Below are 18,857 nucleotides of genomic sequence, written 5' to 3' on the forward strand. Positions count from 1 at the left end.
TATAATCTTATATATTATTAATATATAATATTGCTGTATAACAATAATGTCATTATTATGTATAATAATATTGGGTCTGCCTTTAGTTCCCAAGAATGAGTAAAAAAATAATCATTACTGTGATGGATATTTGAAGTCTCTGATGAAATGTAATTTATCAAACTCAGATCAAATTATTAGTTCTTATCATGTCTATAAATATTCTTCCGGTTTCTAAGGCACTATATCTCCCAAACTGTATTCTATATGAGAAACCACTGCCAACTCCCATGACCTGATTTTGGAACACGTAACAGCTCTTGCCAAAGGAGTCTGACGCAAATGAAGCATCCTCTAGCCTCAAGTCTTCCTTATTCACACTTTCTCTTTAAAACATTTCTGATGGACGCCCAAGGCATCTATTTCACAATCTGAATTTCAATTTGCCTCACCCTTAGGTGGGACTCTCTCCTGCTGATTTTGCAAAAGTTCAACTTTTCTGTTTGCAACTACCTAGATTGGAAATGGTGAGAGACTGAGACAGTGTAACTGGCAAAGTGACTTCCCACTGGGAATAACTCAGCTCAGCCTCCCGGTTCTAAGGAAGGCTCACCACCAACACAGGGAGCAGAAACGTCATCTGCAGGTGGGGATTCTCTTAGCTGATTTCTCTTTTGAGAAGATACATAGAGCATAGGTACAGATCAGTGTGGAGCTGTCCTGGAACACCCTTTGAATGTAATGGGAGAAATAGCCATGCTGCAAAGTACTTTCTAAGACAGTCCTTTAGCCCCACAGACTTAACTTGTGAGACCAGCTTGTTTCTGATCATCCTTTGTAAAACACACAAGAGGAGTGACACATTGTCATTCTCTCACCTGGATATAAACCCACATCATTTACTCAAACTAGATTGATCCTCTTAACACCTCTGCAATGAGGACTGCCTGCTCTCAATTGCAGAACAGTTCTTGCATTGCTTCTTGTCTCAGCAGGAAGCATATAAGAAGCTTCATGGCTAAGCCAGAAATTGTCTTATATGCTCTGGCAGCTCATTGGTATGATGTAACTGAATGGCCTGGTTTGATTCCGGTTTGCTTGTATTTACCTGGGTTTCCTGACTCCCTCCCAAGTCCAGGCCTTGTTGCTGTAACTATAGACACACTCTGTCTCAATGAACTTTATTTGTCTCAACTTTTCCTTGGCAATCCGAGCTCTGGCTTCTCATGCTTATTTGTTGTGGCCAATAGTCCCGGTGCAGCAAGAGTGGGAATGCATCATATGTTGAAAGAAAGTGGAAATTGAAGCATTAAAACCACTCTGATTCCTGTCTGGGTGAGTGTCACATCCGTTTCCACCAAAGAGCTCATTGGACATCTCTGGGACATTCAGCCACTCCTGTAAAACAGGCATGTTGTGAATCAAAATAGCATATTTTGCTATTTTGACATAGCTAATACCAGTGGTCTACAGAACTAACTGATGACTTAAATAAATTAGTTCCTTCCATTTCTAATTTAATTCTGTGAAAATTCAAACTGAGGTAGTGACATCATATCTTAGCCTAAGAAGAGATTTTCACCTGAGAAAATTATGCCTGAGGATTGGATAACTCATTCCAAAATGAAACAGACCATCTGGACTTAAAGTTTTGGTTTTCTGCACCTTAGTTTTACCTTTTAATAACTTTAAAACTGACGAATAAGAAAGAAAAGAAAAAATCCTTGGGAAAATGTACTTGATTTTAATATCATTACTATCAGTATTACCACTGCAATTAAATCCCGTACTCAGTGATACGAATATGTCACTTAACCTTGTTTGTCTTTGACTCAGAAGACTTGGAAGATACAGTGGAACTCCTTTAGTGTTTTCTAAAGACAAAATTTGTGTTCTTTTCTTTAGGAATGTCTACATTTCCCAGTAGTACTTTGAATTTGACTATATGCACAGACATGGTTGATGTTGATTTTGAGTGTGTGTAAGCTGCATACTAGGCTATGTACATATCATAAAATCAAACATGGCACAACAGGGCTTTAGGAATTGGCCCAAGGGCTTCAGCCAGAAAATGATCTCAAGTCTTCTTTGACATTTAATACTGTATATTTAATATATTTTCTTGAATTTTAATCACAGTTGAAATTCTCTGAAAGTCTGAATTAGTTATCTTTGATCTTTTAGTTCAATAGATTAAAAGTCTCAAAGCATTTCTTGTAACAATATAGTTTTAAAAGCTTTCTAAAAGTAAAGATTAATGGTATTTTCATGATAATAAATGCATTTTAACTGCCAAAACCGAAGCTCAAGAGTGCAATGTACAGTTGTGCACAATTTTAGGAAGATTTGGGCATTCTTAGGAGTTGAGGATCAACTGCCCAACTTTAATGATGTTTTATTTGGCCGATCTTCAGGAAAAAAATGGGTTTTAGAGCCTTTTCTTGCAATCTTCTTCCTGCTTCTCCAATCATCAGATAACACACATACACGCAGACATACAGACATACACACCCACAAATCAATAAGGAGTCAATCAGAGGTTGTCTTTTCACAACGTGACTGCATTTAACATTTTGAAAATTTTCAAACTGGACTCAATGCAGTTGAATGCTTGAAGTGTTCAGAGAGATTTAAAGACATGTATTTCTTCCTGTCATCCCCACATGGTTTAATGAGTGAGGTGAGAGATGGTCTCAAGATTATTTTCAAGCCAAGAACAGAAAAGATGAAGAAAACAAAATCAAACAAAATGTTAGGTCTTTAATATGCTAGAGATTTTGTATTTTAGTGATCTAGCATAGCAGGGAGATCCTTTTAAAAAGGAACAACAGGATATTTACTTATATCTATCTATGTATTTATGCATATACATATATAAAGATGATTTGTCTGTCCTAGCTGAAAATGCAATCATTTTATTCTAATTGAGGATCTTGTTACACAATCTCTCTACATTTAATTTGCTGTTAAGATATATACTATGGCAACCTAAATGCCCATCAGTGATAGACTGGATAAAGAAAATGTGGCACATATACACCATGGAATACTATGCAGCCATAAAAAAGAATGAGTTCATGTCCTTTGCAGGGACATGGATGAAGCTGGAAACCATCATCCTCAGCAAACTGACACAGGAACAGAAATCTGAACACCGCATGTTCTTACTCATAAGTGGGAGTTGAACAGTGAGAACTCATGGAAAGAGGGAGGGCTTGTGTCACACACCTGGGCCTGTCAGGGGGTAGGGGCTAGGGGAGGGATAGCATTAGGAGAAATACCTAATGTAGATTACGGGATGACGAGTACGGTAATGGCCCAAGAATACCTATGTAACAAATCTGCACGTTCTGCACATGTATCCCAGAACTTAAAGTCTAATAAAAATTATAATAAAATAAAGTATAATGAAAATTATATATATACATCTATATAGAGAGATAGCTATACAGATAGATAGATATAAGTACATTCTCCAGAAAGCAATTGCTTCTCCCCAAAACATGTTCTACTTCTTTTAAAGCCTCTGGTAAAACTTTTATCTAAGCCATCAGATTTAGCAATTTGTAACTGATCTAATCTCTCCACAAAATCCTTGCTTACTGAAATTGCATCCAACAGTTTCTCACTATAAACCTTTCAGCTTACATAAAACTGAATGACAACCTATGTCTTTCTTCTATTTTATTTTCATAGTCTCATGCTGTTTTTCTTTTAACCCCTCCAAATAGATAAGCTTAATCAGAAATCACAAATCATTTCAGCAATTACCAGGTATGGCATTATGAAATAGATAATCAGTTAGAGTTAACATAATAAACATAAAGAACTGCAATATCAGTTGATGGAATATCATCAGATGGAATTTAAGTAATTACAGCATTCTTTTTCATTAATCCTCCAATAGAATATAAGGGTTTCTAAAAGTTTATAGGTGGGTGCCATTATCTGAAAGAGGCTTTCTTTTTATTCCTTTATTATTTAATGCATTCACTCATTCATCAAACATTGATTATCATCTAAGCACCAAATATTATGTAAGTATAGAGGATATAATGATGAACAAAAACAGACACATGATTTATAATTGTTTAATTTAAACATACAATTGTCTCAATAATTAACTATGAGGCTGAATGACAGATGTCTATCACATAAACCTTTTTTGAATAGGCAATTATGTTTGGGAAAAAAACTCCTTGTCTCCTCTATTTATTACTGAGTTGTCAAGCATTGTGTTTGATGCAAATTAGGTGCTCAACTAATACATGTTTAATGATGAAATTTATGTTTATATTAATATAAAATCTTTGATCTTTTAGATTTTGAAATTCCACTTATTACAGTTTCTTGAGTCTCATATTGGGTTTGTAATAAAGGTCTTTATTTCATTGTAAACCCAAATTCTGGCCAGTACCTAAACTACTTCTTCACAATAAATACGTCATTATTTCTTGGGCTGCCTAAGTTATATGGATTTTATTATATCTGGATTCTCCATAAATCCCTACAAATGCCTAACCTAATGGGCAGAAGGTATGGCATTTGTGAAATTGGGACCTCAGAATCCAGGTGATTCCTAGTAAATAATATTAATCCCATGAAACTAGGAAAATTTGCTTAATTTAGATGTTATTTGAAGTCTTGTCATACCCTGAAACAATTGGGCTTAAATGCTGGAAAATGAGAGATCAATGTGAGAAGATGAATAGGTACTCTCCAATTTTTTGTGTCCCATAGTACTTTGCAGAAAAGGCATTTTATGGCTATCTACGGAACAAGTAGTTGATTGACAGGTTGAATCAATTATTTTTTCCTGGGAAAGTAAATAGGAGTACTGAAAAGTGTAAAATCAGTTCTATGTTGAGGTTTCCAGATGTGATTTGCAATGTCGTAACTTTAACGTGACAAGAAAAGATGAGTCTGTCTTAGATAGAATCAATATACGATGATTCCCTCCTTTTCTCCTGTTCAACTCAGCTGCAAGAAAACTTGTAGTTCTCCAAGCATGACGAGGCTTGCTTACTTCTGTGCACCTTTAGTTTTTCCCTGAGGTTGCAGTTCTTTCAGAGCCCTACTTAAGGTAGGATGGATGCCTCCCAGTGGATGGTACATAATGGATAGGTGTAGAGACTTGGTCTCTGTCTCTCTTGCCCTAAAGTTCAAGTTTTTCTGAATTAACCTAAGTCCTCAGAATGCCACTTACTCCTCTGGTTACTGCTCTAAGATTCTGGCCTGGTTATTTCTTAACTAATCTTATGGCTCTATGATGCTTCTGAAGAACATTTATGCCATTATCCTCAGCAAACTAACACAGGAACAGAAATCCAAACACTGTAGTTCTCACAAGTGGGAGCTGAACAATGAGAACACATGGACACACGGAGGGAAACAACACACATTGGGGCCTGTTGGGGCGCAGGGGGAGGGAGAGCATTAGGATGAACAGCCGATGCATGCTGGGCTTAGTACCTGGGTGATGGGTTGATAGGTGCAGCAAACCACCAGGGCACACATTTCCTTATGTAACAAACCTGCACTTCTATCCCAGAAATTAAAATTAAAATTAAATTAAATTAAAAAATTATCTAGTATCCTTTTTAGTTTTCAGTAGGAAGGTTATTGTAAATAACCTAAACTGACTTATTTACAGAAACAGAAGGTGGAATTATCACTAGTGTTTTTTTTAATTAATGGATTTCTTTTGGATTGTACCATTCTACAACAGCCAGCATGATAATGACCACAAGATACTCTAAGTAGAAAAATGCTGCCTTAGAATTGGCTCATGTTCTAAAATTCCTATATCCTCACCTTTTACAAAATGCCCAATAAACTATAGATTTGCACATTTTCTTTCTATATTTATGGATAATTCCATATATGGAATATGCTAAGATATTGGGATATAACATTTACACAGTTTTGAATCTTTTATTACCAGAGTTCTGCCTTTTCTGAGATGTACTAAAAGATTTTGGACAAACGAACCCCCATGATATCAGGTAGATTTTGAGTGTTTAAAGCAAAATCTTCTTTAACTGCTGCCTTCCTCATTCTTTCCATATTTTATGGTACTATTTTTCTTTCTGAATTAGCAGCATCTTTGAATTATTCTCATTTCACCGAAGTCATCTGTTATAATGATATTATTACTTGATAAAGTACAATGTCATTTAATTAACTCTTCACCTCCTGGAAAAATTTTATGCGATCCCATGTATTTATTCAACCCATACTTAGTGGATGCCTAGTATATGCCAGGCACAATGTTAGACATTGAGAAGTAGATTAGTTGCAGAAAAATTGTTGCACAGTTGTTCCATTTCTACTGTCTCTGTTAGAGAATCTTTTTCATTATTTTGAAAGAACTTTGCAGTGGAATAGCTAATGTGTTATCTTCAGCATGATTTCCTTTTCATGACACTCCCTAATCATTTCCCAATATTGATAATGTGAGGACATGTGAGTCAATTGTCTTTGAATTCATTTTTAAATGATTCATGGAGATAATCATCTCAACAGGAAAATATGAAGCACTTATATTTTATTTCTTCATATTAGAGACCCCTTAAGAATACCTCTACTTAAATAAAATGCACCAGTGTTAATGTTTTCTGGAACATATTTAATCCAGTAGTAGTTTAGTTGACTTATCTCTCATCTCTATGAAATTCAACTTTTTTTCTTATTCTTTAGGACAAAACTTTTACTTGAATGCATTGTTTCAGGTGTATCAGTTGAAATACAAATAGAGCTGTTGCTATATATGACATTTATAGCATCAAAAATGAGATCCAGTTCTTCTGGGTATGTTGAAAAAAACTGATTTGAAAATCAATAGGTTTGGTTGAATATATGGGGACATAATAGGGTCTTGAACGTAGCTGTAGTGCTCTACTCCATATTATCTTATAATTCTGAAGTTACACATCTTTCTCAAGATGTAAGAACAATGTAGTATGTACTGAATATTTATATGACAGCATATTAACTTAGTATGTTCTTTAAAGTCTACTCTTGGAATTTCTTTCTACATTGAAATTTAAGGCTTGATTAGTGCATAGAAAGTATACATCTAGGAACGTTATGCTTATTTCTACCAAATATAAAGTTTCATTATTTTTTGAAATAAAGAATTACTTATTTTAAACTCTTAGAGAAATGGGATGAGCAAAATTTTAAAAGTGATCATTATTCTTGAAACTTCCTATGTTAACGCAATTTTAGAACTAAGAAATATACACTTTAATAGCTTATCCCCATAAGAAATTTCTCTACAAATTATAGTTTGCATCTCATATGATCATAACATTAAGCTTGAAACCTAACAATTCTACATCATTTTTCATACTTAAAACACCTTGGAAAAGCATTAACTAATTAATCAAATTAGATAACAATTCTGTTATGAACTGAACATTGTATTGAATCATTTGCTGCAGAATATCAAGATGGCATATGTACGGATGTCACTTTTGAAGTAATGATTATAGCCATGTGCAGTAAAGTATTTATTACCTTATCTAATTAATACACATTTTGGCATGTCAGGGTTTGTGGGTAATTATAGTTTTCTATTGCGGTAATAATTTGTATGATTTATGAAGCCTATGAAACAACAATGTGAGCCAAAAAGCTGTCTGGAATAATTACAGTTAAGCAGCGTGATCAACAGGTATTCCCAGCCAAGAGAACACAGCCCTGGGGATAAGATCCTCAAACAAACAGAAGCGACTGGAGCTGTTGTTCACTTCTCAGCCTGCTTTTTCTCACCTGAAAAAAAATGGCCCACCCACCGTTCTCAGCTGTGTTAACAAAGCACTGATTGCTTAAATCTAGGTGGTTATTTTCCAAAGGTTCGTGTGCTAATGTGGAGGACTTCATTAAAAAAAAAAATCATGGATCATGTAAATTTTCAGTTATTTCAAAGAAGACTGAATGTCGACACATTTAATTTGTTTAAGAATGACAATCCCTTCTGTGGCTACCAAAAACTCTTACCTAGAATCTGAATTCATTCTACTCCAGTTGGTGATAGAACACTCTTCGCCCTGCCATGCTGGCCATTCCAACAGGCTCTGAGTCTGGCTGGCTTCCTTACGGAAGCAAGATACCTATAGTCATTGTCCTAATGGGAATATAGAATAAAGTTTGTCTCACAAGAATTTTGCTCACGTAAAGGAACTGACTAGCCAGAAACTTAAGAGTTGGAAAAGAACCCAACTACCACTATCCACATTTATATAATAAATTTTAGGAAGTTGGTGAGTTGTAGGAAATCTACAGGTTATTCTTTATTGGACATTGGTTTTGCTTTGCTGAGTCTACTTTGACCTTCCCATCAGTCATTTCGTTTTGCTTCATATTAATATCCTCAAGGTATGTAATGTTTTAATTGGCTTTCAGCACATACACTGAAGCAGAAGATCCTATCTCATGGAAAGAAGCAGTATAAATTTCTGTGAACTGTTCTCAATATGAGGGGAGTTCTTAAATTAGTTTGATCTTTCTCAGAAAGACTAACACATTTATGTCTTGCAGGAGTATGTTGAATTTTTAGTTATTAACTCCAGGTACAGCCAGGTTCTTACTGTCTTTTTATACTGGAAGACTAAAAGATAACATCAAATAATACTGACCATTGAAAGCAGTGTCATAGGATATTCCACTTTAAAATTAATGCTATATTGTAAAGTCAGCAATCCATAGCCTGATAGCCACTTTTGTTTAAGTTGGAAAGTTACACTGCAAGAGAAGGGCAACAGCTCCACAAGTGGTCTGGAATGGAAATCAGGAATTTCTCTTGACACATAACTAAGCAGTCGCCTTTATTGACCCCACATTTATCAAGGACTCGTTTTATGGTGAGTCAAGGCAAAGAGAGGAAACAGATGAGATAGATCAAGGATGCGAATTGGGGCCTAGAGAATCCATAACACATGCCAATCTCAACCCTTGCTGACAAATTAGCTTTGAACTGTCAAGCCTTCTCTTACAATGGGTTAATCATCATCTAAAATGAAAACCCCTCTCTTTGACTTGCAAAATATTTGTTAGAGGAAAAAAAGTGGAATAAACACACACACACACATACGCACACACACACACACACACAAACATAGTGAAGAAAATTTTTTCATTCCAGGCAAGAAGCTACTTTTGGTAGAAAATGCGTCATTTTTGGGAGAAGTAAAACATTAGAGAAGAATATCTTTACTATTTGAATCCTAAAGTTACATTTAGGCTTTTTCTATTTTACTAGGCACAGAAAAAGTTCAGGTCAAATGGTACTTCTAGGAAGAAACAACGTTTGTGCTTTTAAATGTTTTAAGTAGAATTTTAGAGACAGATATTTGAGTAATTAAATCCATTCTGCCCCTGGGCTTAGCATGCAGGCAACATCCAAAATACCCATTCCCTTGCCTCCTCCTCTCTGTTTTAACGCGGCAGCTTGTCCCCTTCTCCCACCCACAGAGACAGACACACATGCTTCCTGTAGCTTCCTGTAAATGACAATGGCCCCAGTAGGTTAAAACCCCTCCAAGAAAACAAACAAACAAAAAAGGTAAAATAAAGTTCAGAAATCCAAAGGTCAAAGAGTAGAGTGAAACCAAAAGCTATGTCAGGATATTAAGGGGAGGTAAAAACAGGGTGAAAACATACTGTTAATCTCCATGATTACAACTTCATTTTATAGTTTGCTGCTCATCATGGATGAGAGCAAACAGTTTGGTGAAACTGAGGTTGGAATTATATATGTGTAGCATGGATGCATATATGCGTATATATGCGCACACACACATATAAACAAATATACTGTTGCACTTTTAGTCTTGTATGAGCTTTTATGTATAGCTTATGCATAAAAACTAAGATTATGCATTAAAAACATTTTATATTTTCTACAGTTTTTGTTGTCATTTCCAGGCATCACTCATGTCTTTCCCTTTTTTGGTAACTATAAGCTTATTGGCTAACTTCTATTTCTTTAATATTTGCCACTTACCAAAATTGATGCTGTTATTCAAAGGATGTATTTTATGAAAATTTCAATTAAGGCTATGTATGTATAGTAGTTTACTTTTTCAAATTATGGGTGTCCTCACAAAATTGATTTATTAACCATATACCTTATTTTATTTTAAAGTTTAACCATACGCTTTAAAATAAAATAAGGTGTATGGTTAATAAATACAGTTTATTTATTTATTTATTTATTTTTGAGACAGGGTCTCACTTTGTCACCCAGGCTGGAGTGCAGTGGTGCATTCTTGGATCACTGCAACCTCGGCCTACTGGGCTCAAGTGAGCCTCCCAGCTTAGCCCCCTGAGTAGCTGAGACTATAGGCACATCCCACCAAATCCCAATAATTTCTTCTGTATTTTTTGTAGAGATGGGGTTTCCCCATGTTGCCCAGGCTGGTCTCAAACTCCTGGGTTCAAGCGATCAGCCCACCTGAGCCTCCCGAAGTGCTGCAATTACAGATGTGATATTTATCATAGACTTTAAAAATATTAAAGTCACTGCTATTAAAAATATGAAGCTGTTAATGTTATTTCCCAGAATCATTTACACGTGGACAAGTCGTGTTCACCTTGTCCAGTTATTTTTTTCCACCACTAGTTTCTTGTTTAATTGCATTATCTGGTAATGTCGTTATACGAATGTACTCTTGCCAAAGGCGCTAACAAAGCTGAAAATGAACACGGTTTATGCCTGGTGTCTGTAGTCAACAGGCTCTGCATTCTTCATTAAACGGTGACCAAACTGGAGGTGTTGCTGGGAATTACACTGCCTCTTCTTTCCAGAAACTGTCTTCTTTCACCTCAAGAGGCAAAGGCTCTGTTTCAATTTGGTTTGCTCTCAATAGCTTCTCTCACAGGGAATAAAAACACTAAAATCTTGTGTATCTTTAGGCATTTTTTTTCAATTTTCCAGAAAATTATTCTCTGAAGAGTAGTTTCCTTGCTTTGAAGATGCAACTCTTTCGACGTTAACTCTTTTCATTACTCACTTTTTGGCAGTGACCCGCCCAAAACAAGAAAAAAGATGAAGATGAACAACCTGAACTGGACTCCTGCCAAGTTCACAAACCGATTTTGCAAGTGAGATGATGACTCATCGCCAGAAGCATAGCAGACTATTGACCTTAGAGTTTCTTTATTTTTTATATTTTGAGACAGGGTCTTGCTCTGTCACCCAGGTGGAGTGCAGTGATGCAATCATAACTCACCTCAGCCTCCCGAGCCCAAGTGATCCTCTCACCTCAGTCTCCCATGTAGCTGGGACCACAGGTGCCACCACTACACCCTGCTTAATATCTTAAAAAAAATTTTTTTTTGTACACATAGAGTCTCACCATATTGCCTAGGCTGATAGAGTATTTTTTAATTTTATATTTTCTATCAGTTGGGGACAGCGATGAGGTCTGATTTGATTCTTTCTGAATTTCAGTAGCTTTATCATCTACATGTGTCTTCACAGTATGTTTTTAGAGTTTGCTTTAAAATTCTTCTTGAGGTACGTTTTCTACCTCCTGACCATAGAAGTGAAACAGCTAAATTGCAAGTCATTAAATGTATCCAATAATTTTGATTCTTTAAGGCTCTTACTCAATTTCACTCTATGTACTGCAATTAAATTCATCTGATAATCCTCATACATTGCCGATTTACCAAATTAAATAAATGATCTCACTGAGATGTGTTATATTTGTTTGCTGCCAAATTCATGCAGAGTGCTTCTATATCATTTAATATTGAAGGGTGCTTCAACGTGGATGGTAAAGTGGATAATCATGGTGATTGGACAAGTCAAAGGTATTAAAACACCTGTTCCACAATAATTTGAATCTGTTCCATCAAACTTTTGTTGGGGAATTTAAAACTACTTAATTATATGGTTAAATAAAACACATTTTTATTTTTCTTTAGTGTATGATAGACTAAGTAATATTAGAAGTTGGGTACAGTAAATCTTGGAAAAACACCATTTAAAGTAAAATATAGTAAGATTTTAAAATGCTAAGATTTTAAACAATGGTCCAACCACATTAGAAAGCAGCTTAGAAATTTCTTAAATAGACTTACAGTCTATACTAGCCCTGTAATTCCTAGATATTTACTCAAAAGAAATGAAAGTATATTTCCAAACAAAGACTTGTGCATAAATATTTATGGAAGTTTTATTTGTAATAGCTGAAACTGGAAACAAACTAATCGTCCATCAACAGATGAATGCACAAACAGTTGAATACTGTTTAGTGATAAAAAGAATGAATTATTATTATATACAACACTGAAGAATCTCAAAATGATTATATTGAGTGAAAGAAAATGCAAACTAATTTGAATGATGGGAAGCAGATCGGTGGTTGCCTGGGGGTGGGGTAGGAAGTAGTGGGAAGAGAGTTTACAAATGGGCAGGAGGAAATTTTGGGGTGATGCACACATTCAATACATAATTTTGGTGACAGTTATATGGATGTATACATATTTCAAAACATCTAATTGTATGCTTTACACATTGACAGCTTTTTGCATGTTAATTTTAGTTTAATAAAGTTAGTTTTAAAAGGTAAACAATGGGTTTCTACCTAAAGGAAATAATTATATAAAAAAGATACCTGCATTTAGACATGTATTGCAGCACAATTCACAATGGCAAAGATGCAGAATCAACCTAAGTGTCCATTAACAGGTGATTGGATAAAGAAAATGTATATACACACCACGGAATAATTTTAGCCATAAAAAAGAATGAAATGATGTCTTGTGCAGCAACATGGATGGAACCATAGGCCATTATCTTAAGTAAAATAACTCAGAAACAGAAAGTCAAACACTCCATATTCTCACTTATCAGTGAGAGCTAAATAATGCCTACACACGGACACAGAGAGTGGACTTAGAAGACTCAGATGAGTGGGAGAGTAGGAGCAGTATGAGGGATAACCGCAAAACAGGTGTTGCGTATGTTATTCAAGTGATGGTTACAGTAGACGCCCCGACTTCACCAGCAATATATCCATGTAACAAAACTGCACTTGCACCCCTAAACTTATACAGATTTTATAAGGTAAACAGAAAGAACACTATATACCACCTATATCCTTGTATCAATAAGCAAGTGTGGGAGAAATTGAGATGAGAAGACCCATCATGACTGTGAAATGGGAGAGTTGATGCCTTCTTTAATGCCAAAATTGTCTGAAGATTTCTCATTGCAACCCTTCCTTCATCACGTGCAGGGAGGGCAAAGGCACTCAAATTCTGAGAAATACTCTTATAGGGGAAAATACGGATAAGATCCAAAATTCCACTTGTGTTGATCTTGTGGGTTCAACCATTCACTTGTTTACTCATTCATGCAACCAAGTGTTTGTCAGGTGCCAATGGTGGGCCAAATATTGTATTCTCATTAGGGCTGGAAATGAAACGAAAACAGATGCCTTCCTCATGGCACTTATATTATAGATAGGGGAGAAAGATATTATCAAGTGCTCAAATGAATTCATGGTTACAATTGTAACAAAAGTTATTCAGGAGAGCTTCAGTATGATGTGAACGCCTATATTTAGTGATTTTACCTAGTTAGGAAGAACTCAGAACCAGTCAGGATGGGGAGCTCAGGAAGCGTCAGTTATATTTTTATATAAAATGCATGTACTGCATCTTCTACATGATATACAAGATAACATAGCATATTATTATTACTTAGCATCATTGTCTGCTTAAATACAGAAAATCAAATGCAGAGAGGTAGAGGAAACTACCATTTGTATCTGGCAATGTAGCCTGATATGGTTTGGCTGTGTCCCTACGCAAATCTCACCTTAAATTGTAATAATCCCTACATGTCAAGGGTGGGGCCAGGTGGAGATAATTGAACCATGGGGGCACTTTCCCCTGTACTGTTCTTGTGGTAGTGAATAAGTATCATGAGATCTGATGGTTTCATAAATGGGAGTCCCCTACACAAGTTCTTCCCTGCCTGCTGCCGTATAGGATGTAACTTTGCTTCTCGTTCACCTTTTGCCATGATTGTGAGGCCTCTTTAGCCATGTGGAACTATGAGTCCATTTAACCTCTTTCTTTTATAAATTACACAGTCTCAGGTACATCTTTATCAGTAGCATGAGGACAGACTAATACATAGTCTATTAGTTATGAGTGGACTTTGAAGCAAGTCTCTCTCTCTGTGTGTGTATTTTGTTTGTTTCATTTTGTTTTGTTTTTTGAGACAGGGTCTGACTCTGTCACCCAGACTGGAGTGCAGTGGCATGATCATGGCTCACTGCAGCCTCAACCTCCTGGGGTCAAGCAATTATCCCACCTCAGCCTCCCAAGTAGCTAGGGCTACAAAACTGTGCCACCACTCCTGGCTAGTTTTTGTGCTTTTTGTAGAGACAGGGTTTCGCCATGTTGCCTGGGCTGGTCTTGAACTCCTGGGCTCGAGCAACCTGCCTGCCTTGGTCTCCCAAAGGGCTGGGATTACAAGTATGAGCCAATGAGCCTGACTGAACCCAGTTTCGTTGTGTTTAATTTCCAGATCTGCAGTTTGTTAGTTATGGACGTTGGGAGAATCTCATTACTCTGTTAAGTCTTAGTTACTTCATGTGTAAAAGAATAATAGAATGAATAAGGTCTTAGGGATTAAATAAGAGAATGCATAGTAACATTGAGTAGACACTAGTCATTATTATTACTACTATGATAAAGATAATTTGTTCTTTGTTCCCATGACATGTTTCATGCCTGCTCTAGTCACAGACTTGGGCATATACAAAAATTAAAGAATAAAACAAAACAAAAAATTGCCATGACTGAGGCTGTTGGCAGTTGCATCTCAAGCAGTAGTTTATAGTTTTAGAAAAGGAACAGACATCCATAAATAATGTGAAGGAGAAGTCCGAATTCAGTTGTTCTGGTGGAAGACAAAGGTGGCAGGACAAGTCAATCATGGAATTTCTTGACCCTATTGTTATCTTGTGTATGGGAAGAAGTATTGCTCAGGGGACAATCGTAAGAGTGATATGGTTTCCAAGTCACCATAAATGCCCGAGAATATGTCCTCAATCCACATGTTTATAGGTAAAAAGAATTAAGTGCAATACTGATAGGATGGAGAAAATAAGAAATTTACTTTTTATCTAGGCTGTCATGTATTATTTCTCCCTTCATAGCCTGCATTACGTTTTCTAATACTGACAACGTTTTTCTATGTCTCATGTTCATTCATTTATTCCTTCATTCACCAAGTATTTTAAGGGCCTATTATGCACCAGGCACTATTCTAGAAGCTGGTCTATAGGGAGAGTGTCTTCTCATGAGGTATTGTATGATTGACTATGCTCTAATACAGATTTTGGAGACCAGTTAATCATTTAATTTCAATTTTACATAAACATTTATTCTATCTCTATTCTCTTCCAGACACTATGTTCAGGTTGCAAAATGAACTAGACAAGATTGTCTTGAGCCTTGTGGAGATAATTTAGTGAGAAAGCCACATTGGACAGGCAATGACAAGTGTGATGAATGCGCCACAGTTGCAAGGACAGGATGCTGTGGGAATGTACAGCCAGAGGAGTTCCCTGATCTTTGAGGTCAGAAATATGCTCACTGGTGAAGGGAATTTACTCTGAGAAATGGCTTTAAAAATGAAACCAATGCTTGAACAATAGTTAGTTCCATACCTGACTCACACTGAATACTTTCCGATCTTGTTTCCCTTGCTTCCGTTGCCTGTAATGTTTGTGAACGTTATTTTCTACAGTAAGAGATCTCAGGTTCCTTTCTATGGTGAGCACAACATCATATTCACTCTCCTGTTTTATTCCTTATAGCATCTGGCTCCATATAAGTTTGTTCTTATTATTGTTTAATAATGGTGATGATAGCAAAGGTGAAATAACTCATACTCAAAAGTGTTGATCAAGGATCTCAGTTAATAAGTGAGAAAGGCTGTATTTAATTAGAGTTATTTTTCCAAGTAATTTTGAATATATTATCTTTCCTTTTATGGCTTATTATGTAAATATCTAAACCTATGGTAGAATATGTACGTGTTTATACACACACACAAACACACACACACACACACATATACATATATATATGCATACAATCCATGGCAATTTTTTTCTTTTTTTTGAGACAGAGCCTTGCTCTATCTCCCAGGCTGGAAGAGGTAGTGTGATCTCGGTTCACTGCAACCTCCGCCTTCTGGGTTGAAGTGATTCTCATGCCTCAGCCTCCCAAGTAGCTGAGATTATGGGCGCCTGCCACCGTATGTAAAGAATGCTGAATCAGATTATTTCAACTACATCAATAAATAATATTTAATTACTATTATCGTCCTTTGTGCCTATGAGAATTTGTTATCTTTGAATAACTAAAATACTTGCAAATCAAGCAAGGGTTTTGCTTATTCCAGAAACACCTTGAAATTGCATCACTCCTCTTCTTGTTATTGTAGAAATTTTTACTTTTAAATATTAAAGAAAATCTATTTTCCCTAGATGGCAATGTTTTATGTACCTTATAGCAAGAGCTAATATTTCTCTAAAGAAATGACAGGTCACACTTCATAACGAAAACCGATTTTTAAAAAATTCTTGATGTGTTGTAGTTTTAAAAGGAATATTTAAAACCAAGCATTATAAGAAATTCAAAATAGAGTTTGCATACGGATAGGCTAAGATCCAAATTTAAGAATAATAGCATATTTACTAAATCTGTTACTATCACTAGGCATTGTTGTAGGATTTTCCATCTATTAACATGTATAATCCTCACTGCAACCTTATAAATGCTGACCCATTTTACTTGTGAGGAACTTGAGTTCTGATTGGTTATGAAACTTACTCCAGGTAATACAACTAGTAAATAAAGGCACCGAGATTTTAACCTATCAGTCTGGCTCCAGAGCCCATGCTCTTAATCCGTCCGCAAAAAAAAAAAAAAAAAAAAAAAAAAAAAATGTAACCTTAAAGCTTTCATTTCTCTAATAGGTAGGAGCCACTGCTATGGTGAGGTTCAAGAAATTTATTCCTAAGCAGGCAACAAGAACAGAGATGACAACTCCTTTAAACATGATCTACTAAAGTCTCAGGGGTATTTTAGATGGGACCCAGTGGGTTCACACCGATGGGTTAGATTTTAAAATTACAATGCATTTTGTTTAGAAGAGGGATTAAAGCATTTGCCAAAATGATTTGTGTTGACAAAATGGCTTAGTACTTTTGGCAGATTTATTTTGGAGAATGGAATAAATTAAGGTGTCTAGCAAAAGATGTGCTACAGCCACTGAAACAATTTCAAGTATTTCAGAAACTCTATTTTTATTCACTTTGCAAAATGTGCTTAGCTGAACTGCCAGTCCCTGTTACATTTCCATTTCTAAGCAATTAATTAAAATCCCAAATCAGTTTTTTCTTGATCATGCCAGCAGGAGTCGGTTACCATGGAAATAGGAAGATCAGTAGTATTTGGAAAAGAGAGGAAAAAAATGGCTTGCATTGGTCTTTTATTGCAGAAACATAAGTGACGGTCTAGAGCAGCTTGTTGGCGCAGCCATGGGAAGCTCTGCCCCCAACAGCAAGTGTGCAGCAACAATTGGAAATTACTGACAGTCCTGAAGATTACATTTTGCACCCCAGGGATATCATTGGGCCAGTTGAAAAAATCATTAACTCAGCTTTTTCATGTCTTCTATCTATAGGTTAAACCCCCATACGTAATTGATTATAGAGTATTCTGTTGTGGCTAAGCAGGATTTCAAATCAATAATTGGTTATATTTTGCAAAGAGCCATCAAAAACCATTTACGATTTTTTTTCTTATGTCGAGCCAATATGCTTTAGCTATAAAGCCCATTTCCAGACAGTAGTGCAAACTAAGAATGACCATGATTGAAGCCATACTTATTTACACTTTAGAAAATGAAAGCTTATAGGATATCTTCATCTTGCTAATTCAGTAGTGTTACCCTACAGACAGTACTTTAAGAAGGAAAGCGTAATAAATACTAACATGCCTATATTAAAACAAATGACGGTTTTACTGAAAAAAATCGAAACCTTGTTAAAGACATGATTGTAATGATATAGGTGAAAATGATAATAACGTCTAACATTTGTTACGGTTTCTATGCCAGGCATGTTCCTGATGTTTTGAAGTGTAAACTCGGTGTTTCTCAACACCATGAGGAATACCCTAATATGCATAGATGCTGTGATTGTTTTGAATTGTTGAAAGTTTTCTGTGAGAATAGATTCTGTGCTTTCATGTGTTGCTTATTAAGTTGTCTGTGAAAGATGAGTAACAGCGTTGCACTATGCATAAGGTTATTCAGGTCCTACACAAAAACTTCTGTGTGAATTAGCTAGTGCTTTACCGAAAATCAATATGAAAACATCCAGATATTAGGAAGAAAGAGGAAGCAAATCAGGATTTCATGTATCACTCCAGCATGAAACTCCAAAGGGGAAATTAGTCTAAAAATCATCCAGTCTGTATATAATGATGATAACTAGGAAAATGGGAATTTTCACTAAAGTTTTCCTTATTGCTATACTCAGTTGATATAATGTTACCATTTGCATCTATTAAACATTATTAGGTTTTCCTCATGTGAAAGTCCTCAAGGCATATCCACATGTCTTAGCCTATAAATATTTTATGGTGATAATTATTTAAGATGAGTGGCAGTATGTTTTTAGTCAATCTTTGGAAGAAAATAATAAATCTACAAATTCCTCCCGTTTACTGTAAAATGAATAAAAAGTTCCCGGCCACTGAGTCACCTTTGGCAGCACAAATCATATAGGTGTTTAGAATCCTGGTGCCATATCACACACTACGTGGCAAAA

The 18,857-nt window shown here is 35.8% G+C and overlaps 1 long non-coding RNA gene across 1 annotated transcript in view; it reads left to right on the forward strand.

Annotated features, from left to right (window-relative positions):
- LOC108538527 (uncharacterized) overlaps window positions 1-11,089 on the forward strand; it is a 23,880-nt gene extending 12,791 nt beyond the window's left edge. The window contains exon 3 of the long non-coding RNA XR_001888104.1: window positions 11,008-11,089. This is a non-coding gene — a long non-coding RNA (uncharacterized LOC108538527). The remainder of the gene's footprint in view (window positions 1-11,007) is intronic.
- The last annotated feature ends 7,768 nt before the right edge of the window (window positions 11,090-18,857 follow it).

The sequence above is a fragment of the Rhinopithecus bieti genome, unplaced genomic scaffold (genome assembly GCF_001698545.2).
Source record: "Rhinopithecus bieti isolate Rb0 unplaced genomic scaffold, ASM169854v2 scaffold_13900, whole genome shotgun sequence".
Taxonomy (NCBI): Eukaryota; Metazoa; Chordata; class Mammalia; order Primates; family Cercopithecidae; genus Rhinopithecus; species Rhinopithecus bieti.